At 47.4% G+C, this 24,949-nt stretch overlaps 1 long non-coding RNA gene across 2 annotated transcripts; it reads right to left on the reverse strand.

Annotated features, from left to right (window-relative positions):
- Nucleotides 1–592: 592 nt before the first annotated feature.
- On the reverse strand, nucleotides 593–24,678 carry LOC120764786 (uncharacterized). Of its 2 annotated transcripts, none has more exons than XR_009208579.1 (3): nucleotides 24,603–24,678; nucleotides 24,282–24,404; nucleotides 593–2,777 (listed from the first exon to the last, which is right to left on the reverse strand). It is a non-coding gene; the product is annotated as an uncharacterized LOC120764786 (long non-coding RNA). The 2 variants fall into 2 exon arrangements; XR_005704276.2 differs by having other exon boundaries at nucleotides 24,579–24,673.
- Between the last annotated feature and the right edge of the window lie 271 nt (nucleotides 24,679–24,949).

Here is a 24,949-nt window from a genome sequence, read left to right on the forward strand (position 1 = left end):
AACAGGACCCTCCAAACAGTCTCTCAGCCTCCTCCTAAAACCCTCCAAACAACCCCACAGTCCTCCCAGAGAACTCTCCAAAGCCCCACATATTGTCACCCAGAATAGTCCTAAACCTTCTCCTAGCTCCTCCAGGACCACCCCAGGACCCTACCCATAAACAAACAGGCCTATCCAGGACCTCCCAAACCCCCTCCCAGGTTCCCCCAGGCTCCCCAAACCCCCTCACAGCCCCCATCAACACCCCTGTGACCCCTCACTGAGCGTCACAACTTTCCCACGACCACCCCAAACACTCTCCATCCAGGGGGGGAAACTCAGCATGGGGGGGTCAGGGCAGGGATCCTCCTCCTCTCTCTCCCCAGCACTGTGGGGGCAGGCTGTACCCCAGTGCTGGCTCAGGGGGTGCTCCAGGCTGATGTGCTCCACCTGGCAGTTGGAGGTGACCCCCACATCAGGGGAGGGGTTTTGTCTTGGTTTATGAAGACAGGTGTCTACCCTGGAAAGCTGGAGCTCCCCTTGGAATGGAGAATGTTAACCCCCTCTCTCCAAATTATCATAATTTTGAAATGAAGGGGCTTTGAGTCGAAGATATGGGAATAGGAATAACAGTTCTTTATTAAGAATATTAAAAAAAAAAAAAGTAGTAGTACAAAAAAACAAACAACAAAAAAGAAAACACTGACAGAGTCAGAATATGTTCTGATACCCTGTTGGTCAGGGTGTTGGTAGCAGTCCAGTCAAGTTTTCCTGGAGTGACAGATGTGGTTCTGTTGAAGCAAGATTCTGTAGGATGTAGTCTTCCTCTGAAGGTCCAGTGGTGGCATAGAAGGGTCTTGTCCTCCCCTGAGAATCCAGTGGAAAAAGGCCGTTGTGGTGTTCCAAATCTCAGATTATATCCAGGTAGGAATGCTTGGCTCCTCCTGCTGGGTGGAGCATCTCACAATGGGATGATGTAATTTTATCAGTCATGCAGTGAGACTTGATGGTCCATTAACAGAAGATATCTCCCTGGAGGGAGGATGGGTCATGGAAGAGATAAAGAACACTGTGGTTTTAACAGCTTGCTCATTAACAGAAGGCACATGTCCCTCCCCCACAGAGTTATGAGGAGTGGGTTGTATGAGACATAAAGAAAAACACCTCCCCAACTGGTTTCAACAGGTAGCAAATTGAATACACACTTTTGGTTACATATTGCAACCCGAGACAGCTTGCTAGAATGAAAGCAAGACCAGCGAGAGACTCCAAGTCAGAAAAACAATTTAATAGGACAAAAAAAAAAAAAAAAACAAAAAAAAACCAACAAAAAAATCCAAGAAAAACGAAACAAATGCAATAGTACAAAAATATCACTGACAGAGTCAGAATACAACCTGACACTGTGGTGGCAGCAGTCCAGATGAAGTGGTCTTGTTGAAGCAGGGATCCCATAGAAAGGTCTGGTAGCTCTTGTTCCCTGGGAATCCAGTGGGTGAGGCTGCCTGTGCTGTCCCAAATCCCAGATTATATCCAGGTGGGAATGCCTGGCTCCTCCCCCTGGGTGGAGCATCTAACAGTGGGCTGATATCATTCTATAAGTCTTGCAATGGGTCCTTGATTGCCCATTAAACAGAGACAGCTCCTGGAGGGAGTTACCTATGAGTCATGCAGCAGGGCATTGATGGGCCATTAACAGAAGATAGTTTGGAGAGAAGCAGCAAGAGAAACACTGCCCAACCTAGTTTCAACAGCTCATGTAGATGGTGATAGAATACATACTTGGGGCACATCTTACATTGTTAAGCTAGGACAGACAGGTTTCCAGCAGCACCAGGAGCTGCTGGGTCCAGTCCCCATAGGGGACCATGTTGGTAGCCACCAAGTGTCACTGTGAGCTGCGTGCCCTGGAACCACCTCACCTGCACCTGGGCAGGGGAGAAATCCAGCACACAGCAGAACAGGCTGCCAGGGCTGAGCTGGGAGCTCGGGGGCACCAGGGAAATGGACACACTGGAAGGCACAGAGAAAGCATGGAGACTGGGATGGTCTGGGAGGGCACTAGAAGAGAAGGGAGTGGAGTGGGGAGACATTGGGAATGGGCTGGAAAAGGCTGGGAGGGACTGGAACTGGGCTGGGAGGCTGCAGACCCCAGGGTCCCGGGTGCTGAGTGTCTGCCTGGCAACTAATGATCAGTTGTGAGCGATCTGACTGAACTTGGGGCTGGGAGCTCAATGGCAAGGCCGAGATGGACAAGAGTGGGGACACTGAGAAAGAGGGAACAGATTGGAATTGACTGGCATGGATGGGGAGAGCCCCAGGAGGCATGGGAAAAGAGGGGAGAGACTGTGGATGGGGCAGGAGACCAAAGGGATGGGGAGAGAGAGGGGTGAGGCATTCGAGGTGGGCACAGGGCGGGATAGGAAGCCATGGGATAGGCATGAGGAGGGTTGAGGTGCTGTAGGACATTTCCAGGAAGGTCTTGAGGGGCTCCAGGGTCGTTCCCAAGGGAAGAGCTGAGGGGACACGCTCTACCCCATGCTCACCTGATTCAGGAAGAACAGGGCGAGCCTCCTGTGGCTGTACTGACACCGGTGCACTGCAGCCCGAGTCTGTTCCTGGAATTCCGGCTAGCTCTTACAGTTCCTGGCAACTCGCCCCCAAAACGGAACACCCCTACGCAGTATCCCACCTCACTGTCTAAGTGCACGCACTGTTGCTGGTCGTAGGTGAGCCTGTCACAAACCTTACCTGGTCAGTGAGGTTCAGGTTCATCTTTCCCATCTTCTAGAATACACCTGAGTGGAGAGTGACACAAATCACGGCATGACCTCCACAATCAGTCTGGAGCTCCCAGCCGATCCCCGCCAACTCTGATTGAGGCTCCCACCCCCCCCCCCACTCTGTTTGGGGGTCCCAGGCCCTTATTTTCTTTCCTCTTCCATCACCCCCCAAATCCCCAGCCATCCTCCACACTCAGCTTGGGAGTACCAATTCCCCTTCTCCCTTCTTTCTCCCTCTCCCCCTCCTTTCCCATTAACCCCAATCCTCAGCCTCCTCCACACTTAGTTTTGGAGGTTCCATTCCCTTCCTATTTTGGGGTCCCAGCCGCCTTGTGCTTGGTTTGGGGCTCAGATGCCACCTAAGTCAAATTCGGATCCCACACACTTTTCCCTCTTCTTCCACATCTTTCATATCTTTCCCCCAATCTCCAACTTCTCCTGTTCTCGGCATGGAGGGTCCCACGTTGCCTTTTCCCCACTTATTTCTCGCTTTCTCCCTTTTTTTCCCATCGTTCTCACAAATCCCTAGTCCTCCCTGCCCCCCTCACTTGGTTTGGGGATCCTACTCCCCTCCCCTATTCAGTTTTAGGGGTCCCAGCTCCTCCCAGAGCTCCATTTGGGCTTTTCCGCCACCTCCCCACTCACTCGAGAGCCCCTTGCCTGCAGCTGGAGGGGCTCCCAGCACCACCAGTATGGGCCCAGCACCAGGGCAGGTGTTGACACCCCAAAAGCAGTGGTGCTGTGTCATGGGGGTTCCCCGTGGCCCTGCCCTATGTGGCACTGGGAGCACCAGTCCAGACCAGCGCAGAGTGCAGGCAGGCTGAATCAGCTGTGCCTGGGTAGGGCTGGGTCCCGAGGGCTCCCAGCCGCACAAGCACCCGCCCCAGCTGGGACAGGGCAGGGGGGCCTGGCCGGGGCACACCCACCTCCCTCTTCCCCAAATTCTGCTCCCAGGGGGTGCTGGGGGCAAGGCGGGCGGCAGATGTGTTCCAGGTATGTCGCTGCGCCTTCTCGGAGCAGCGCTCCATCCACCCAGGCTAGCTCTGATGTCACCCTCCTGTTTTTTCTGAGTTTTTTTTAAAGCCTTCTGATTGTTCATAAGATGGAATCAGTTTCTTTAGCTTTTGCACAACATTAGGAGTAGTTTTCGCTTTTCTCACACATGGTAACACAAACAAACCTTTTTTATTTTTATTCCCTGTCCTTTGTTTACATATTTCTAACCTGAAAACAATTGTAACTGACAGCTGGTCTGGCCACTGGGCTGAGAGGTGATAACCCCAGAAGCCAATCCACAACCAGACCCACGAATGTATAAAAAGTAAGAAATAAATAGGCAGAGGAGCTCTTGGCCTTAGTTTGGCCTTGGGCTCTCTCTGAGGAGCAACTCTGCCCTACAAATCTCCGGTCTCCGCGTGATTGCTTTGCGTGCCGCGATCACACTCTGACACAGCAGTCCGTTGGGGAACACTCCTCTGGATTTTGGGAACCAGAGGAGCAGCAAAGGGGGTTTTCCCTTATCATGGGAGAGACCTCACCGAAGATGGAAGGAGCTGGACTCAGTTGGAGGGAAAAGTCCAAGGTGTTTATCCAGTCCCACTCAGGGACATCTGAATCTTAGGGAATCTCTCTAGCTGAGCCGCCTGGGGTGGTGAGCTCCGGGATTAAATACATGGGAGGGACTAAGGGAGGAGATAAACCAACATCCAGTGAGGGACAAGGTGGGAGTAGAAAAGGGCTGGAGGACCATTCAAAGAAACCAATGAGAACATAAAGGGAAGAACCTCCTTGGCTTCTGCCCTATCACTTGATGTCCTTTACCTGAACTCTCCAGAAGCTGGGAGGAACAATCAAATGACAGGCAGGGCCCATAGGAGGGGACTGGGACAAATATGGGAGGATTGACAGGGAAGGGGGACAGGGACAAACTTTGGAACACAACATTTCTCAGGAGAACAGGGGAGTACAGAACAAACCTCTATAACGAAAATAAATAACATAAAATACAGTATGAAAATAAATAACACAGAGCACAATGCAACACAGGTGGGCAGCACTGAGAGATGCAGATCCACCCAGCAGCTGATCAGTTATCGCCAAGACATGCTCTGACTGGCTGGGGGCTGCAGTAGGGTGGTTTGATCCCCCTCATTCCCCAGGTCCTGCCTGCTGGAGGAAGGACTCCACTCCCCCAGGGCACCACAAAATATGTAGATGGCCCTGCTGGAATAAATCAGCCAAGACTGTTTTCTTCATGCAGAAAGCAGATTCTTTATTCACAAAACTCATTCTTATAGGAAATATCAGAAGGCACTGTGTTAAACCTAACTGGTCAGCAATACAGTGAAACTCAGTTCATTGGTCGGTAAGGGCTATTGATATGTCTATCAAATTTTCTCTCTCTACATAGGTTTACATTTTTCCTTTGTGGGTTCTCATGGGACAAGTCTTATTGCTTACACAGGCGCATTTGTTTTTCACTCTCAGAATAGAGTGTGTTAAAGGAACTTATCATTCTCAAAACAGCTTCACATGGGAACTTGTAAATTGCTCATTCGCTGCACTTCAAAGAAATGATAGGCCAGCTTTGGCAATTTTAGCAGAGCGGGGCCTGATTTCATAAGGCCTTTCTTTTGTAATTCTTCTACCTGTCTACAACACAGCCCCACATTCCTTGTCCTCCACTGGGGCTTGCAGCCACCTTGGGCAGGTTTTCACCATCCATGTCTCCCAGGGTGGTCAAGGACGCCCCAAAACAGCCCAAAGCGTGACCTGGGGCACCCCACAGCTGCCCAGAGGGATGCAGGGCATCCTGGGGGAACAAGGACATCAGGGGGATCACTTTGGTCACCCCAGTCCCATGGACCTCAGATTGGGGTAACACTGATCACCCCCATTCCATGGTCCTTGGCTTGAGGTCACCGTGGTCACCCAATACCCCTGGGTTGGTGTCTCCCCATAGCAACTTACCCCCACTTTTTGTGTTCCTAGGGTTGGTGGTGGCCCAAGGGGTGGTGTCCCCTTATCTCCTTCCACCTGTATACAGGACACCTGTCCTCCCTGCCACCCATTGGAGTGGCTGGGGGCCTCCACCAGTGTTGGGGAGGAAGAAGCCAAAAAACCCTATAAATATGATTGCCTCTATTCTGAGAATGAGAAACCTGTAGGTGAGATAGAATTGAAAGTAAGTTTTGATGTTTGAGATGTATTACATACTGGATGTCTGGGAAAACAGTTATGTGACCATCTGAAGGTTACCTGCAGCCAGACCCAGAGGTCAATGGAATGTTCTGTCTCACCCCTCAATGGTTCATCCCACACCTGTACCCCTCCCCTGAAGTATCAGGTATCTGTAACCCCATTGGCACAAGTCTGTTCCAGCCCACCTCGAGACCCCTTATCAGGGGGCTGAGAAGGTGGCTCGGCCTCTTTGCTCTTCGCTCTCTTTGCTTGCACCCTTCCCCGAGGACTTTCCTCTCTTGGAATTTCCTCTCCCAGCCTCTCCCTTCCCCCACTTTCCTAGGCCTTGCCACGAGCTGCAGCCTGGCAGCTCAGAGCAAGGCCTCACATCCCTTACAATAAACCTCATCTTCTAAAACCTAACTTCAGAGATCTCTCGTCTACATTTATCTACACCGTCCTGGAGTCCTCAGCAGCAGGAGGAAGCAATTTCTACACACCAGCAATGCCACTGTCACCCCACCCTGGTCCGGCATGCAAGTGGTCCCAAAATAGGACCCCACCTGTGGGGGGACATCTATGTCACTGGGTAGGCATGCCTTTGGGGCCCTCCCTAAAGTAGGACCCCACCTGCAGGGTGAAGTTTGTCACCTGGGAGAGGGTGCAGACAGCCATGGGACCCTCCCCCATGGCACAGAGGGTTGCTCTGAATAAAGACCCCACCTGTGAGAGGACATCTGTGTCACCTGAGGGACCCTGTCCCCACCATACCTGCTCCCCAACAGGGGTCAGCAGCACTTGCCAGTCCCCAGTAGTTCTGGGCACCTCAAAGAGGACCATCTGCCCAATGTGGAGGTGATGGGTGCAGCTGCAGCCACCAGCACATGGGGGAGGATGTGCAGCCTGGCCACCAAGTAGCCTGGGGGAGGGGGGGACAACGGTCACCAGGGTCAACCTGGTTCCCAAGGTGGAGGCCACCTTGGTCACCCCATGTCCCTGGACTGGGGCCACCAGGGTCAAGGTGGTCACCTAGGTGCACTGACCTGGTCACTCTGAGCCTTGGGATGGAGTCACCATGGTTGGGTTGGGGTCATCATGATGACTTTGTCCTCAGGCTGGGGAGACTCCTCCTGAGTCTCCCCATGGCCCTAAGATGGGGCCACCATAGTCAGCCTGGTCCCTGGTAGGGTCCTGGCTCACCACCATGATTCCACCTCCAACCACTTCTGAACCATCCCACCCAAACTGACCATTCCCCAAAACTCCTCCTCCCCCAAGATCTCTCCCCGACCCCTCTGTGACTAACCACATTCAAACCTCCCCCAACTCCTCTTCCTTATTATCGCTCCCCTACCCATGTAATCCCTCCCCTACCCCCAATCAACCCCTCTCCCCTAATTAACACTTCCCACCCAGGTAACCTTCAGGACCACTCTCATTTAGGTGGGGATTGGGCAGGAATGTTTCATTCTCTTGCAGCTCTAACAGCCTCCACCCAGTTATCAGCCCCCACCGACCCTGTCATCAGCTGGCCCTGGTGGGGAGGGTCACATGAGCATGAGGAACCCCCACCCTGCCACTCATCCCTGCTCCCCCCTTCACACCTGCATGATGTCAACACTGATCCTCCTAGAGCACATCTCCAAGTGAAAGCTGTGCAGCTAGGTGGTACCTGGGGGGAGAGGCCCGAGAGGATTGGGGGTGTTGGAGATGGATGTGGGGGACACATTAATTCGGGTGAGGGAGGGGTTAATTGGAGCAGGTAGCATGCCCCAGCTGATTTTGGGGTCCTCTCCATGTCACGGTTGTGTTACTTGGGATGGGGAGGCATTAATTTGGGGTGGAAGCAGGGTGGGGTGTCAGGTACCCTGGATGTTGCAGGGGAGGTGTTGGTTGGGGTGGGGGTGGTACGGAGGAGGGATGGTGTTGGGGTATCCTCAATGTCATAGAGCCATACCTGCAGCTCCTGGAAAAGACTGTGGGGCTGCAGGAAGCTCTCAAGCAAAACTGCCTGCTGCCAGGAGCATAGTAGGGCAGAATTAAGAAATAGATATCAGGCATTAAACTTCTTGATCTCTGTAGGACACGAAGAAGTAAATAGCCTAAGGACAGGAAAAGCCTGGAGGGAAGCAGAGGCTAAGTCACAAAAGGCAGAAATAATCAAAGTAGTGTGTGGAATACAATATTTGGGTTCCAGGATTTGGAATATATCTGAAGAGAATTGGGAAAATACCTGTGAAGAGTGTAGAGTTAAATTCGTGTGAAAGCTAAGCAAAGAAGAAAAACAAAAAGGTTGTGTGGGAGGTGTTGGGATAAGCTGGTAAGAATGGGACATCAAGCAAGCAAGGAAAACGCCCTCAGAGGAAGGGGAAATCAGAAAGCATCAATGGATAATCCCCCCAATATACCCTTGGGAATACAATTAGCACAGTGGGACCCTGACACAACCAAAAGAAATTGCTGTTGTACACGTTTGGAGACACCAGAAAGGAACCATCTTAGAAATATGGGGAAGCAACTTGGCAGACTTAGAGGCTAAAACTGCAGCTGAGTCTGAAGAAGAGAGCACAATGATGGTCCTAACCTCCAGAGGAGAAATTTAGGATGTACCAATATTCAGTGAAACAGAAGAGAGAAAATTCCTAGAAATAGGAGCAAAAAAGAACAATAAAGAGGAGTGGGTGTTATGTGATGGAAGGCAGTTATTAAATAAACCTGGCAAAAACTGGCAAAAAAGGATTAGAAGGCATGCATAATAAGACTCATTGTGCTAAGTGATCAGTTCTCGATATCATATCTACCCTCTGGGTAGAGGCAATACCAGCGGTTAAAGCCACTGACAATGTGGTAAGCAAAATCTTTTAGAACTAATCATTCCCCAGTATGGAATAGTAAATAACATCAACTCAAACCAATTTCACATAAAAAGTACTACAGCAGGTGGTCCAAGCTCTGTGTGTAGAATGGGAATTACACACTCCATGGTACCCACAAAGTTCGGGGCATGTTGAAAGGACGAATCAAACTCTCAAGAGTACTCTGACTAAACTGATGGTAGAAACTCAAATGTCATGGGTTAAATGCCTACCCCTAGCCCTGTTAAGTATCAGAACACAGCCCAGATCAGATTTAGGGATTTCACCTTATAAAATGATGTTTATTTTACCTTTTTTGATTTCACCAAATAGCATTGCCACTCAAGAAGGGCAGGACAGTGTAAAGAAATATGTCCTGTCTATAGCACAAGCTTTAGAAGATCTGTTGGAAAAGGGGAGAATCCCACAGACTTCTACCCTAGATTTCAAAATTCATAATGTCAGTCCTGGGGTAATGGTTAAATCATGGAAAAGACCAACCTTTAACCCCCAATGGGTAAGTCCATTTCGGCTTCTGCTCACCACTGAATCAGCTGTATGAACTGTGGAGCAAAGCTGGACTGACGCTAGCAGAATAAAAGGATCAGCAGAAAAACCCCAGAATTGAAAGATCATCACCTCTGCAGAAGGAGTGAAAATGACTCTAAAACAAAACATGCAGACTCAATGTGGCAAGTAAACTACGGACAACCACACATCAATCCAGACTAAGGGAGAGTTCTCTGTAGTCTTTATCGGTTCTTTTGTATTCCCAAAGGCCAGAGGCTTTCCAAACTCTGGGGCAGTAATTTTACTACCTCCCCAATCAGGGGGTTCAGAGTTTTATAAATTAACAAACACTGGGTCCATAAATCCGAAAGCTTTTACTTTGGCCCGTGACCTACAAAAATAAACCTCATCAGCTCTCCCTAGTGAAACAGCTCCCGGATTTACTCCTGGTCACATACCCTGCTTGAAACACCCTGAGGCAAGATATCTAAGGTGGTCACTGTAAAAATCGTGGCCAGCTACGGTGTTGTAGCTCCCCCAGGTGGCAAGCGTGTCGTAAAATTTGTTGAGAGAAAGGAGAACGTTCAAAACACCAATCGAAGGCAAATACCAATTCTAACACTCTGCTGTAGACGTGAATGGATGCCTCCCAATACTCATGAGCTGTTAGAAGCTGAGTGGGAGGTTGTAGCGGGATCAAAACCAGGGACCATATTTTGAGTGCAGACAACAACTCCATATGATGAGGAGGTAATAAAGTCCTATTGTACAAGTGAAATTAAAAAGGGCTGGCTGATTAAGGAACAATAAAAATCCACAATAAAAGCAGGTGACACACATAATTTTGTGATAAGGAGATAAGGACGCAAGACCAGATTAACCACTATACTTGCCACCAAGAAGATGATACATGTGTGGGCCGCAGTCCCATAAGGCACGGAATGTGGGGGTGCACGTTATACTGGATTCCTACTACTCCTCATTAGTTTTTTCCCTCTTGGGAATTCCGATGATCCATGTCACAAATGCAACAGACCGGTGAAAAAATTCAAGGGTCTTATTTTAGCTTTTATACCTTCCTCAGCCACCACTGTTCTAATTCATCTGAAGTAGACACCTGCCCGCAGAATGGCTGAATGTATGGGGTTACATAGGTTCTAGGTTCAAACAGGTTTGTTTCTCCATAGGTCAAACCTGAGAACGGAAAAAGGAACAAGATTTGATGCAAGACTTAATATGGGAGCAAATAATAGTAAGCAAACAAAGAAAACAGATAGAGCAAACCATCCCAGAGCTAACCCCCTGTGGAGGTTTAGATGAAACCTCAGACAACAACTAGAAAACAAAATAGAAATTCCAAAATTAAAAAAGAACCTGTTTGTAGATCTATGAGAAAGAATTAGCAACCCATCCCAGAGCTATCACCCCATGGAGGTTTATATGGAAACCTCAGACAACAACTAGAAAACAAAATAGAAATTCCAAAATTAAGAAAGAACCTGTTTGTAGATCTACGAGAAAGAATTAGTAACGAAGTAAATGTTACCAGCTGCTGGGTGTGTGAGGGAGCTTTAATGTCCAAAAACTGGCCATGGAAAGATAGTAACCTAGGCCCAGTTGAACTTCTCAAAAGTGCAGGACTAACACGAAAGGAGAAAACTGACCAGAGCGGTGGATATTAAGTTCACAAATAATAGGAGAGGGGTGCCTCTGGTGTATGGGAAAAGAATTCCTGGACAGGTTAGAACAAACCTCCTTAAAAAAAAATAAAAAAACAGGAAAAAAAAGTTCATAATGGAACTTTCACATGGTGAGTCCCTGAAAAACCAACACAATATTGGACCCAGGAGAGGAAAAAATTGTACATATGAAAAAAAAGAATTGAACTTTTCCTGTGTAATGACCCTGAGAACCTCCCCCCCCTATTATGGGATCCCTAAAATATCTAAATTTTGGGAAACCACGAATAACCAGAGAAATGAGAACTAGAAAGCACTCAATGGTTTATTCTGGATATGTGGGAAAAGGGCTTATCCAAAACTTCCTCGCTTATAGAAATGAAGTTGTTCTCTGGGAATTATACAACTGGGATTTTTTCTGTTACCAAACCAAAACAGAGATAATTTAGGAATACTGATGTATGATGCTTTAAAAAGAAACAAGAGAGAACTAATCAGAGAAATCAGGGGATACTAAAAGTGGGGCAATGAAGAGTCCTGAATGAATAATACAGACATATGGTCCAGCCATCTGGGCACAAGATGGGAGCTGGGGATATTGAACCCCAATTTATGTGTTAAATCACATCGTAAGACTCCAAGAAGTTGTGGAAATCATAACTAACAAAACAGCTGGGGCCATGGAATTAATAGCCAGCCAGCAAAGACAAACCAGAGCAGCAGTGCATCAAAATTGGTTAGCATTATTTATTAGCAGAAGAAGGAGGGCTTTGAGGAAAGTTTAGCACATCTGATTGTTGTCTACAAATTGATGATAATGGGGATGCAGTTTTGGATATAGCCAGAAATATCTGGAAAATAGCCCATGTATCGGTCCAAAGATGGGACTCTATAATGAATAAAGGATAGTTACAAGACTTTTTTTAGAATATCCTGGTGGAAAACAGCAAAATTTGTAGTGCTGTGTGGAATAACAAGTTTAATTTTTCTTCCATGTTTAATCCCACGGCTTATCCGATTAATTACTTATGTGGTTCAAAATATGCAAATAATGACAGTGCCCAGCCATCCATAAAAAACTGTCAGAAAGTCGGAAACCACAGAAAAAAGGCAGAAAATTATGGTGTTGAGAAAAATGAAAGATGATAAAAACCTAGAGAAGGCATTTAAGATCTATGAAAGGTGTCAGAATGCCAAAAGCGCAGAAGTTCGAAAGTTGTAGCTCAAGCCAAATACAGTAAAAAAGACAAAGGGGAAGAATTGTTAAAAATGACCCTATAATATTGGCTTTCACATTTATGTATGAACCTTTGCATGTTGTTATTGATTGTAAGTACTCAAATATAGCATAACTTATAACCCCTTTTAGCTGCTTGCCAATAAAACATAATCTATCATTCCAAGTATGCACTGTATAGCCCTTAGAAATAGTAGTGTGATGAATATGTTATATCTACGTATGCATCTTATAGCTTATAGAAATAATGGTGTAATGAATGTATTCTACTGAAGGCCTTAGCCAAACATAAAATGTTAAAATACTTCTATGTAACTGAGAAAACTGTATAAAGCAATTATGTTGTTTCCAACATCTGCTGATTGACCTCTCCAAGTGATAACAGTGACACAAACCAGAGCACTAGAGGAGAATTTGTGAAGAACCTGTTAACTCCTCTTACCAGGGAAGTGTGAAGCAGCAGGATGAAACCACAAGAAGGAATAAAATATATTGACCTAGGCTGCAGGATGTCATGCAGATAAGTCAGAGTGAAAAACCAAAACAAAAGAAAGTTCCTGCAACATCAAAAGCTCCCAAGAATGTTTTGAATAAAGCATGAAACTTATTAATATATATGTACCTCAGTAAAGTAACAGTATATAGATAACACTGCCTTAATTTACAGCTGTGTTCATTGGCCAATAGCCAGGAACACCCCAGTGCTGGACATTGTCCTTTTTTATTCTTTTATTAAACTTCTGAAAATAGTCTAAGAGTGAAGTTTTGTTTTTCACAGCCTACATTATAATACATTCATTACACTGCTATTTCTATAAGCTATATGGTGTATACATAGCTATAATATATTCATCACACTACTATTTCAATGTATATGGTGCATACTTAAAATGATAGATTGTTATATTAGCAAGCAGCTAAAAGGATTTATAAGTTGCATCATATCTGAATACTTACAATCAATAACAACATGCAAAAGCTAATATATAAACGCAAAAGCCAATATTATAGGGTCATTTTTAAAAGTCCTAAACTACCACTGCTGAGTGGTTACAACCAGAATTTCCCCTTCGGGTGTCCTGGCACACCCTGCTCCTAATGCCGGAAAGACAGGCTGGAAAGAAATCCTCACAGACTGATGTCTATAGAGCAGGTATTTGATTATTGCAGCACTGGTGGTGAGGGAGGTTTCTCTTAATTCACCCACCCTTGTCAAGTGCTGTGGTATATTTATACAGTAAGTATTGCCTAGTGTTACTGTGTCATTACAACATCATCATAGCCATGCTGGAACTAATTGACTTAGTATGAACTCATGGTTATTAGATAGTTTTTTTGCACTGTGCTTGTGCCTCCCCAGTTTGGGGGTCGTTGGGGGTCTTTGATGAAGGCTTCCAAAGTCTTCTTCGCATCTGAACTTTTCAACTTTGTCTTCAGAGTATGCACAGTTACAGTGTTCCCGGGTCTGTCTGGTCCTAACTGGTCTAAATTCTTTTTTTTTTTTGTGGCTAATTGGCTTTACATTTGCCAATTTCTCACTTGTAGTGTACTTATCTATCCACCTGGTGATTTATTTTTCTCTTCTTTTTTGTCTATTCAGTGTTAAGCAACTTGTTAACTACATATTAGCCATTACATTGTATAAAACGTTCTTAATACCAGGCTATATAGGTATAAAAAGTTATGATTCAGGTTATATAGGTACAAAAGGCTATGATTCAGGTTATATTGATATCAGGTTATATAGATATATAAAGACATGATTTAGTTTATATCAGGTTATATAGATATATCAGCTTATATTGATATCTTATAATTCAAGCTGTATAAGCAGCTCGTAACTTTGACCTAAGTTATACAAGCATCACTGCAATGGCCAGGATGTGGCTGAAGGCTCTCAGGGTTTCCTTACTGTGGAGAAGGACATGCTGCAGAGCACGGCTTCTCTGTGGCACCGACAGGATGGCTTCTTCTGCCAGGGACAGCTGTGGAGTGCCCAGGGCTATCTTGCAGAGCAGGGTCCCTGTGCTCCAGGGTTCTGTGTGCCAGGGCAAGGACTCTGCTCCCTGCCAGAAGCAGCTCTCAGCTTCCCCAAGGAGGCCCCCACAGCACTGCAGAGGAGAAGCTGAGAGGTCCAGCTCATTTTCAAAGGTGCTTTTCAAGTAGAACATCCAGGTCAGGGCTACCCATAAGGAAATGTACTTTCAAGAAAGGTACTTGCTGGGGTCTGTGCTTTCATCTTCCTGCTGTGGCTGGGGGACAAAGAATGGTTAGTGTGTCTGTCAGTGGGGGCAACCACCGGCAAATATCAAACCAAGCAGACTGAGTATGTAAAAAGAGGTCTGAGATCTAGCTAGTTTAGAGACCATAGGCCTGGATCAGATTTTGGAGAGCCCCAAGAGCCTGGGAGCTGGCTACTGGATGGATACTGCGACCTAAACACTCTTGGAGAAATTGAGGAATCTTGTGAAGCACATAATGGGAATGTCTGGACCTGGGGGCTGGACCTGGGGGTGAAATTCCTTCAGTGTGAGAGAGCAGCAGGAATGTGTGGGCAGCGGTGGGGATGAGACAGCAGGACAACAGGAGGGCTGGTGTGAGACAATGCTCTGCAGACTTCCTAAGAAGGAAGAAGTCACTGGGGTTGTCTGACTGTCAGAGAAGGGAATACAGGTGACTTTGCCCCTGAAAAGTAACTGTTGTGTTAATTACCCAATACAGCCTTGCCCCTGATGAGTCACAGCTACAGCCGGTAACGGTAAGTGTGATAAAAGGGAGTGGGTTAGCTAGTGAGAGGAGAATCCTGAAGGATTGAGGAAGAGGAAAGAAGGATCTTGGGGAGAGAGAATCACTGCTGTGGGGTCAGTCTGGGTCTGTAGTTAGAGCCTGTTGTTGGAACCCGCAGCCTAGCTAAGTAAAAGCTTGCATTCAGAGTCTGCAAACTAATACACGTCGTCATAGTTTAGCAGGAAATAACCAGCAATCAGAGGCTGCAAGGGAAACCTCAGCAGGAGCTTGCTGCAACCAGAGTCAGTGAATGGTTGGGAGTCAGGATGGCTGAGCCATGAAGAGGAATAAACCAGGAGCCTTTTCATGCTGTGATAAACAAGAAGTCTGTGTCTCGGCTCATTTCTGCCTTCTACTGAGAGGGCTGCTGCAACATCTAACAACTGGATGAAACCTCATGTTTCCAGGTGCTAGTCCTCATGGGAGGCCTAAACTATCCCCGTATCCGATGAAGAGGTAACAGCAAGCTAGCCAGGAGGTTTTGGAGCTTATTAAAAGTTTTTTCTGACAAGAGTGACTGAGGAGTCAATGTGTCTCGCAGGACATCACACATAGAAACAAGGTCAGGACTGGAACAGTCAGGGGTGAGGAAGCAAAGGTAAGGGCTTTGAAAGAATGGAAAAAGGCAGAGAGCAGGACTTCAGGAGAAGAGGCTCCAGCCTGCTTGGTGACCTGCTAAGAAGTATTCCATGGGATATTATCCTGCAAAAAAGAGGGAAGAACTATTTCATGCTGAAAAATCTTGTCTTTAAGCTCCAGAATACCTCACCTTGTCACACAGGAAGGCCAAAAACACTGTGGGAGGATGGTATGGATGGGAAAGGAGCTCCTGACAAAAACCAAACATGAGGAGGAAGCACAGAGACAGTGGAAGCTGCCTGCCAGCATCACTGGGGCTGGAGAGAACCATTTGTCTGCCTGTTTGTCTGTTCCCAGAGGGAACTGGAAGGAAGAGAGGATGCCAGGGACAGCTCCTGGACAGATTGAGAGCCCAAGATCAGCTCCTGGAGAGATCCACACTGTGTCTCTATCTAGGCCTATATTTCCCACTAACACAAACAGTCCAATACTCATTTCTCCTTCCTCCACTGACGGTGGTTTTCCTTGACCTACAGACCTGCTAAGGCCCCTTCCAGGTGAGATTCTGCAGACCTGTCCTGCAGAGATCTGGGCTGATGGCAATATATATCACCAATGTGTCTTGGCAGCCCAAAGGGCCATCATGTCCTGTGGGGGATGAGGCCTAGCATCTCCGGTCAGGCCAGGAAGAGCATGGTCCCATTTTGCTCTGCTCTGGGACAGACCCACCTCCAGTCCTGGGGGCAGTTCTGGGTGACACGAGAAAAGAAGGACATCAAAAATGTTAGCATGTGTCCAGACGAAAGTGACTGAGATGGTGAAATGCCTCAAGGGCAAAACTTAGGAAGTGCAGCTGAGATCACATTGTTTTGTTTTGCTTGGAGAAGGTAAGGACAAGAGGTGGGTCTCCTCTGGTCATTAGTGACAGGACACAAGGAAATGGAGTGAGATGGGGTCAGGGGAAGTTCAGAATGGACATTAGGAAAAGTTTCTTCACCCCAAGGCTGGTCAGGCACTGGAACAGGCTCCTGAGAGAAAGTGGTCAGGCATCAAGCCTGCCAAGGCCTGAGCAGTGCACAGATAAGGCTCTCAGTCATATGATTTCACTTCAGGTTGTCCTGGAAGCAGCAGGGACTCAAGGATCTTTATGAGTCCTTTCCCAAGTTGATAGAGTCTGTGATACTGGGTGCTGTTGAAAGGACCAAGAAGGACAAAGCAAGTATCAGGCACAGTCAACATGGGCTCACAAAGGGAAACTGCTGTTTAACCAGTCTGAGATCTTCTATAATCCCCTGATTTATTCCTTCAGACACTTCTCAGTTTGCCAGCTGTAGCAGGATTTTCTGCCCTGGAATGTGGTCAAGTAACTCAGACAATGCCCTATTTATGTGGCTCTCAGTGGTGGACAGAGAGCCAGTGTCATGTTGGTTTTGGTATTGAATTATGCTAAATCAAGTCTGGCTCATCAACCCCAAAATTATTATCTTGATAGTGAGGCAAAGATTTGGCAGATAAGCTACTAAACTGACCCAGACACATATGACTGTCAGCCAATCCTTCACACCTTGGAAGTCCACTCCTCTTTCATGGGGGAAAGTCCTCTTCAGGACTGTGTGGAGGTTCCTCCTTTGCCTGGGGACACCACTCAGTGTTTGAGTAAATGAAATTTTGTCCACAGTTATTGGTCTGGGTGAGCTACATCAATATCTGCTTTAATAATTATTTCTTTTTGCTCACTTTAATACAATTTCTTTGACTCCTTTGATATAGTGAACTATTCTATCCTAGTAGTTTTAGCTTTTTTACTACTTATGTGTAGTAAATAATTCTCATTAAGATCTCTGTCCAATCATTTATCATAATAAATAGTTCCTTTTTATATAACTATCTCTGATTTACCATCCTTAATCGTGCTGGACAAAGTTGTACACAGGTTTAATCACACCTCTATAATTCCTTAGATTTAAGGCACTGAGAATCTGGAGCTCGGATTGGATCTGGGCGGGCAACGTCCATCCCACTGTTCCGCATTCCCAAAATCCTTGCTCCCAGTTCCCACTGTCCCTTGACCACCAGATCTACTCTGGGATTGGTTTCCCTGTGGACATTTTCCTGCCCTCTCCCTGTGTTACTGGGAATGAAAATTGGGAATTTCCATCCTCATCCTATTTTCCCCCCTTCTCTTCCCTACTATTATCCCTTGCACCCTCTTTTTCCAGGCACTGGGACCCCTGCTTCCTGGCCACCCCTGGTTTTCCAGCTCCTGAATCCCACTTTCCTTGACTCCAGGACTCTCCTGCCCCACCTATCCTGGCCTCTCACCTCTCCCAGCTCCTGGAGTACCCCCTTCCTTGACACTGGGACCACTCTAAATCCCCATTACTGGGAACTGAGACACTCTTGCATGTGTCTCTGCACTCCAAGTACTCCCCCTCAGAATTAGGGGGTACCCCCAAACCACCCTAGAAATAGGGATACCCTGAAATCCCCTCAGGAATGGGAGATACCCCAAAAGCCCCTCAGAAATTGTGTCCCTCCCATCACTTCATCTTACCCAGCCTTCAGCTCTCATTCCAGACTCCATCCCACCTCACCCCTCCTGTACATGAAGATCCCCTTCCCAAGCCCTATTTACCATAACCCATTCATCCCAAACACCATCCCATCCTCCTACTCCTCCCAATCCCCATCCCAGCCCTTACAATCCTCGTCCCACCCCTCCCAATCCCTACCCCAGCCCTCCTCAGGGTTTTGGGCCTTGTGAGATCAAGTGATTTTGGAGCGAGACTGAGTCATTTTGAGGTAGGACTGATCCACTTTGGAGTGGGATTGAGTTGTTTTGAAGTGATGGCTTTAGAGTGCAAAAATGATGGAGGAAACTCCAAATCCCTATAGGATACCCAAATCCTCTTGAATATACCTCTGAACCCCCAATTCCCCCCAAATCCAAGTGACATGCTGAGGCTTTACCTATCTTTGTTTGGTGTCTTCATTTTTACCCTTATTTTGGGTGTTTTTAAGGGATGAAGATGGATCAAAAAAAAATCATGGCCAAAATAAAAGATATATTGGCATACTATAAGTATGAGGCTGGGTGGGTAGAAGAGCTTTTTTTGGAGGGGCTTCCACCCCATTGTCCCCAAAATCTTGGTCTTTGCCCTAATCCATTGCCATTTGGCTGTGGAATACACCCATGAGCCAGAGAGAACTAGAATCATGGAACTATTAATTTGGAAAACACCTCGAAGATCACCCAGCGTTGCTTGATGCCACCAGAAGAAATTATTGCACAGAGCAGGTGAGATTTTTGGGTCTAAAGGCAACAATTAAGTTTTGGGGTATTTTCTCTTCCTGAAAGGACTTTGGGGTATCCCCATTTCTGAGGTGGTTTTGGGGTACCCCCCAAATCTGAAGGGGAGTACTAGGAGTGAGGAGACACCTGGGTCCAGTACTTAAACATGCCTGGATAGCGGCAAGGCCTCCACAGGGGTGGTTTCAGTGAGAAGCTGCCATAATCTTCCTCCATGTCCGGCAGAGCCAATCCCTAGCAGCTCCAACGATGGATGTGCTGCTGGTCAAGGCTGGGGCAGTTAGAAATGGTGCGGTAACAGATTTAGGAAGAAAGGACAAATAGGTGTTGCGCAGTTGTAACTGCAGCCAGAGAAGAGCGGGGTGAGATCATGTGAGAGGAACAGCTCTGTAGACAGCTCTCCAAGTGGGAAGTGGAGAAGGAGGGGCAGGGGCTGCTGGAATTGCCGGAGCTGAGATTTCCCCGAGTCCATGGTGAAGTCCATGGTAATGCAGCTGTGCCCCTGCAGCCCATGGAGGGCAGGAGGGTACAGGGATGCACCTGCAGCCCCTGAAGGTGGGAAAGAGCAGGGGGATGCCAGAGAGGAGGCTGTGACCACGTGTGAAGCTGTGCTGGAGCAGAGTCCTGGTAGGACTTGTGGTCCTGTGGGGGACCCATGTAGGAGCAGGCTGTGCCTGTAGGACTGACCTTGGGGAAGAGTGACCCACCTTGCAGCAGTTTCCGGAGTACTGTTGCCCAAGTGATGGGTTCCTGGGGGAGAAGTTCATGGCGAACTATCTCCATCAGAGAGACTGTCAACTGTCTCCCAACTGTGGGATGGACCCTATCCTGGAGCAGAGGGCCAGCAGCAGGAACAATGTGTGATGAACTGGCTATAACCCCCTTCTCCGTCTCCCTTCTTGGGAAGAAGGGACGGATGGGAATAAGGTATTTTTAAGATTTATTTTACTTCTCATTACCCTGTTCTGATTTTATTAGTAATAAATTCAATTAGCATCCTTAATTTGAGTCTGTTTTCCTGTGATGGTAACTGATGAGGGACCTCTCCTAGTCCTTAACTCATGAATCTTTTACTGTATTTTTTCTGCCATATCCAGTTGCAGAGGGCAATGATAGAGTGGCTTTGGTGGGTGCCTGGTGTATTGGCAGGGTAACCCCCTACACACTGATACCTGAAAGACAGGCTGATGACTATAGAGCAGGCACTTGTCTATCGCAGTGCTGATGGTGAGGGGGATTTCTCCACCTAACCCATCCACCCTTGTCAAGTGCTGTGGTATATTTATACAGTAAGTATTGCCTAGTGTTACCGTGTCACTACAACATCATCACACTACGCTCATGGTTATTACATAGTTCTTTTGCACTGTGCTTGTGCCTCCCCAATTTGGGGGTCGTTGAGGGTCTTTGATGAAGGCTTCCAAAGTCTTCTTCGCATCTGAACTTTTCAACTTTGTCTTCAGAGCATGCGCAGTTATGGGTGGTCCTAACCGGCCTAAACTCTTCATTTTGTGGTTAATTTGTTTTGTACTTGCCAATTTCTCTTTTGTACTATATTTATCTATCTCTAAAGCTATCCACCTGGTGAGGTTTTCCTTTTTTTTTTGGTCTATTCAGCATTAACCAATTAGTTAACTATGTACTAGCCATTACATTGTATAAAAAGTTCTTTATATCAGGCTATATAAGTATAAAAAGTTATGATTCAGGTTATATAAGTATAAAAAACTATGATTCAGGTTATATATATATTAAAAATATATACATATATATAAAATTATGATTTAGGTTATATTGATACCAAGTTATATAGATAGATCAGGTTATATTGATATAATTCAAGCTATTATAAGCAGATTGTAACTTTGATCTAAGTTATATAGGCATCAACACCCAGATCTTGTCCCCCAGCACTATGAGCAGCTCCCTGGGCTGGCTGAGAGCTGCTCCTGGCAGGCAGCAGAGTCCCTGTCTATTGTGACAGGTAGAAGAATTATAAAAGAAAGGCCTCATAAAATTAGGCCTGCTCTATTAAATTAATAGCTAGCCTGTTATTTCTTCTAAAAGTAGTTAAACAATTTGCAGGTTTCCACACAAAACCAGTCTTGGTGTGAAAGGTTCATTAACACAACAACCTGTTCTGGGGTTGAAAAATAAGTGCATCCCTGTGAACAATAAGATCTGTTCCATGAGAACTCATAAAGGAAAAATGTAAACAACCTGAATCTTAAATGTACACACAAATCACCTTCTGACCAAAACATGAAGTAGTAAGAAAACTACCAGCCAATAGGTATTGCACACGAGGTCTGTGAAAACTGTATAAAATAAGTTCTGTGAATAAAGAATTAGCTTTTTCCCATACGAAGAAAATGGAGTCTCGGCTAACTTATTACAGTATTTGATAACCTGACGCGATCGCGGGAGATGACGGCTGAGCCTGCTGTGGAAAAGGATGCGAGCCAAACCGAGAGAGGACTTGAGAGACAGAATATGCAAAGTTGCAAACTAACAGCCTGCAGCCAAATGAAATTCAAGCAGCGAATATACCAAGTAGCGAAAGGCTACTGCTACAGCCAGGCCTTCAAAATACACAAAGACAAGAACTGGGCAGTGGAACGGGACCTGAGCAGGGAGCGCGCAGGGTTACGGATGGTGCAGAAACAAACAGAAACAAACACAGCTCCCGGGAAGGCACCTCCTGGGTGGGAGTGAGCATGGACCGAACAATGCATTGTGTCCACTGAGATGTGGGGAGCAGTGGTCTCAAAAACTGGAGATGTGGGAGACATGATGTCAAATCATGGAAGAGCATGGCCTTGAGCTGTGGGGAACAACCGAGAGCCAAGAAATATATTGCATCCGAGGAGATGCAGGGCATGGTCTGAAGAACTGTGGAAATATGACGAAACGAGTCACGAAGATGTGATTGAGAATTGTGGGAGAGCTACAGCCTTGAGTTGTGAAAAATATGCCGCAGAAGTGAACCATGTGCCACAGAACATTGGCACCATGGAGCGTATACGCCCGAAAGTGCACATGTGTGAGGAAGCGCAGCCGCGGGGTAGCGTCCAGACTGTTGAGTTTAAAAAATACGCTGTGGAAGATTCACGGTGCGGAGAGTAAAATGCGTGGAAGCACGCATGCAGGGCTGCGGGGTAACGTCCAGACTGAGTTTTAAAAAGGGGTAAAATACGGGAAATCTTAGATGATGAATGAAAAAGAGGTAATATGTGTGTGGGCACTTATATGACGCAAACGGGATGCCTTGGGTTGCAATATATAACCAAAAGCATGTATTCTATTCCCAATCTGTTGAAATCTGTTGAAGAAGTGTTTTTTTTCTCTTTTAATTCCAAGGGGGGAGGGGGTGGGCTGCCTTCTGTTAATAGATCAGCTGTTAAAACCAGGTGGAGCCATGTTCTTTATTTCTTCCACAACCCATCTTCCCTCCAGGGGGATATCTTCTGTTAATGTGTCATTAAGGCTCAACACAGCATTGTATCATCCCATTGTGAGTTGCTCCACCCAGTGGGAGGAGCCAAGGATTCCTACCTAAATAAAACCTGCAATCCAGCACAGCAGGACAGCCTGTTTTCCACTGTACTCCAGAAGAAGACCACACCCATCTCGCCACTACTGGACTCTTTCTACAGGATCATCTCTACTCCAACAGAACCAAATCCGCTACTCCCAGAGGATTTATTTAGACTGCTTCCAACACCCTGACCAACAAGGTGTCAGGTCATATTTCTGACTCTCTCAGGGTTTCTAAGATTTTTTTGTTTGTTTGCTTGCTTATTTTTCTTTTTTTTAATCTTTATTTTTTTTTCTTTTCTTTTACTACTACATTTGTATTTTTTAATATTCCTAGTAAGGAACTGTTATTCCTATTCCCGTATCTTTGTATTTTTACCTGAAAGCCCCTAATTGCAAAATTATAATCATTTAGAAGGAGGGGGTTTACATTCTCCATTCCAAGAGGACCTCCAGCTTTCCCTGGTAGATACCTGTCTTTCCAAACCAAGACATGGCATAAAACAGGATAAAAGGAAGTTGCAAACTTTATTACTATGGCGCAGAAAACAACATGAGAGTAAATATACAAAATACCTTTTTTATCGAAAGGTGGGGTGGGATGGGTTGGGGCAGTTTTTGTGGACTGCGGCAATAGGGGAAGATAAAATAGCCACAAAATCGTTACTTACATGGTATTTTATTAGAAATTCCTTAAAAAAAATTAGTCTGCTGAAGGAACCACAGCTCCTGCGGCAACTGCCCCCCCCCCGCAGGGTTCAGAGACCTCTCAGTCACTATCTCATGTGTCTGCAGGTCTGTTTCTGTTCCTTCTACCCACGAACGATGGAAAAGTTACCTTTTAAGTCTGTTTTTCATGTTGAAAAGACTGTTAAAAAATGTTATAGCCACTTTGAAGCTGCTTACAATCTAAGGCATTACGGTAAGATGCCGGCTGCATGGGAAACCGAACAAAAAGCCAGGACATGGAACCTGTACAGATGCATGCGCCTCTGTAAAATAGTTCTGGCGAGACACAGTGTCCACAGGCAGTGCAGGGTGGCTGGCACCCGCTCCACGGGAAGCCATGATGGCCACGGTGGTGAGTTTTATCCTCCAGAAACTCCCGAGCCCCGGGCACTGGTCATTTCGCAGCTCCATATGGAACGTGCGAGCTCTGCAGATGGCAGGAACTGGACAACGTCTCCTGCACACAGCTCCTTTCCGGAGCTGACAGTTCTAATGCCATTTCCTCCCCGTTTTGCTGCACGGGCTTTTCAACAGACCCAGTGGCTCTGCGAGGCCTGCATCGGCGGCTCCTCTCTGCGGTCTCTGGGATGGGAGGTGGGAGCCACAAGTGCTTTGTGCCTTTTTAACCTTTTCTGTATTTGTTTTATGTGGTTTTTCCCCTTTTGCTACATGCGGGCTTTAGAGGGTTTTTTTGTGTTGCTTTTTCCCCTCTGCTTTTCTACCATGGGTGTCTGGGGGGAGACAGGAGAACTGTGGCAAGCTGAGCTGAGCAAGCCACGATGGGTCCGCATGGCTTCCACTGCCACCATTGCCCAGTCATTCCAAGTTAAGAATCTCATCTCTGGGGATGAGAGTACAACAGATGGTGGGTTTTGTTGTTTCCTGTCCCCCGCAGCAGCTAACTTATTACAATACCTGCCCTGAAGCACAGGGATCCTGCTCTGCAGGACAGTCCTGAGCACCCCTGGCTGTACCCTGAACCCTCCCGGGTACACAGCTATTCCAAACTGTCCCCCAACATCCCCCTCCTCACAGACCGCATCGGCTGGGGCTGTGCCAGCTTCAGGACAAGCCCCCAGGACCTGCCCCTGCATTGCCTTGCACCCACAGACTCACCGCGTTCCGCACTGCGAAGGTTTGTCCTCCCTTGAGCTCCCCGGGCTTTGACTTTGCTTTGGCTCCTTCCAGAGCTCTCAACGTGCTAGAGCCCGACACACAGCACTCCATCCACTAACGCTTCTGCGGGAGCGAGGGACCACAGGAGAAGGGGGATCCCCCATTTATTTCCCGTACAGGCGGGACCCCCCCCCCCCCCCCCCCCCCCCTTCCCCGCCGGACCCCCCGTTCCCCCTAGACCTCTCCCCGCTGTGCCCCATCCCCCGGCCGGCGACTACGGTGACAACCACAACCCACCCGGCCCCTCGGCAGCCCCGAGACCTCTTTGGTGTCCACGGGCGAAGACGAAGAAGCCGCGCCGCGCCGATGGCTCCGCGGCCGCCGCTGTGCCCGGGCCGGGCCGGGCCGTGCCTGAGGCGATCGCGGCTCCCGCTGGGCGGCGCCCTGCGCCCCGGGAGCTCCGCTAGGCGGCGCCCTCGCCCGGCTCGCGCTGCGCTGAGGGGCCGCCGCCGCTTCCCGCCCTCCGCGCCCGCCCTCAGCGCCCGCCGTGAGGTGCCGGCGCTGGGGCCGCCCGCCCGCCCCGCTTATCGGGGCTATGGAGAAGGAAAACCGGTTTAAATTGTTCATGCCGCCGCGCCTGAGCGCTGGGCAGGTGCCTGCGTGCAGAA

This window comes from Hirundo rustica, chromosome 37 (genome assembly GCF_015227805.2).
Source record: "Hirundo rustica isolate bHirRus1 chromosome 37, bHirRus1.pri.v3, whole genome shotgun sequence".
NCBI classification, from domain to species: Eukaryota; Metazoa; Chordata; class Aves; order Passeriformes; family Hirundinidae; genus Hirundo; species Hirundo rustica.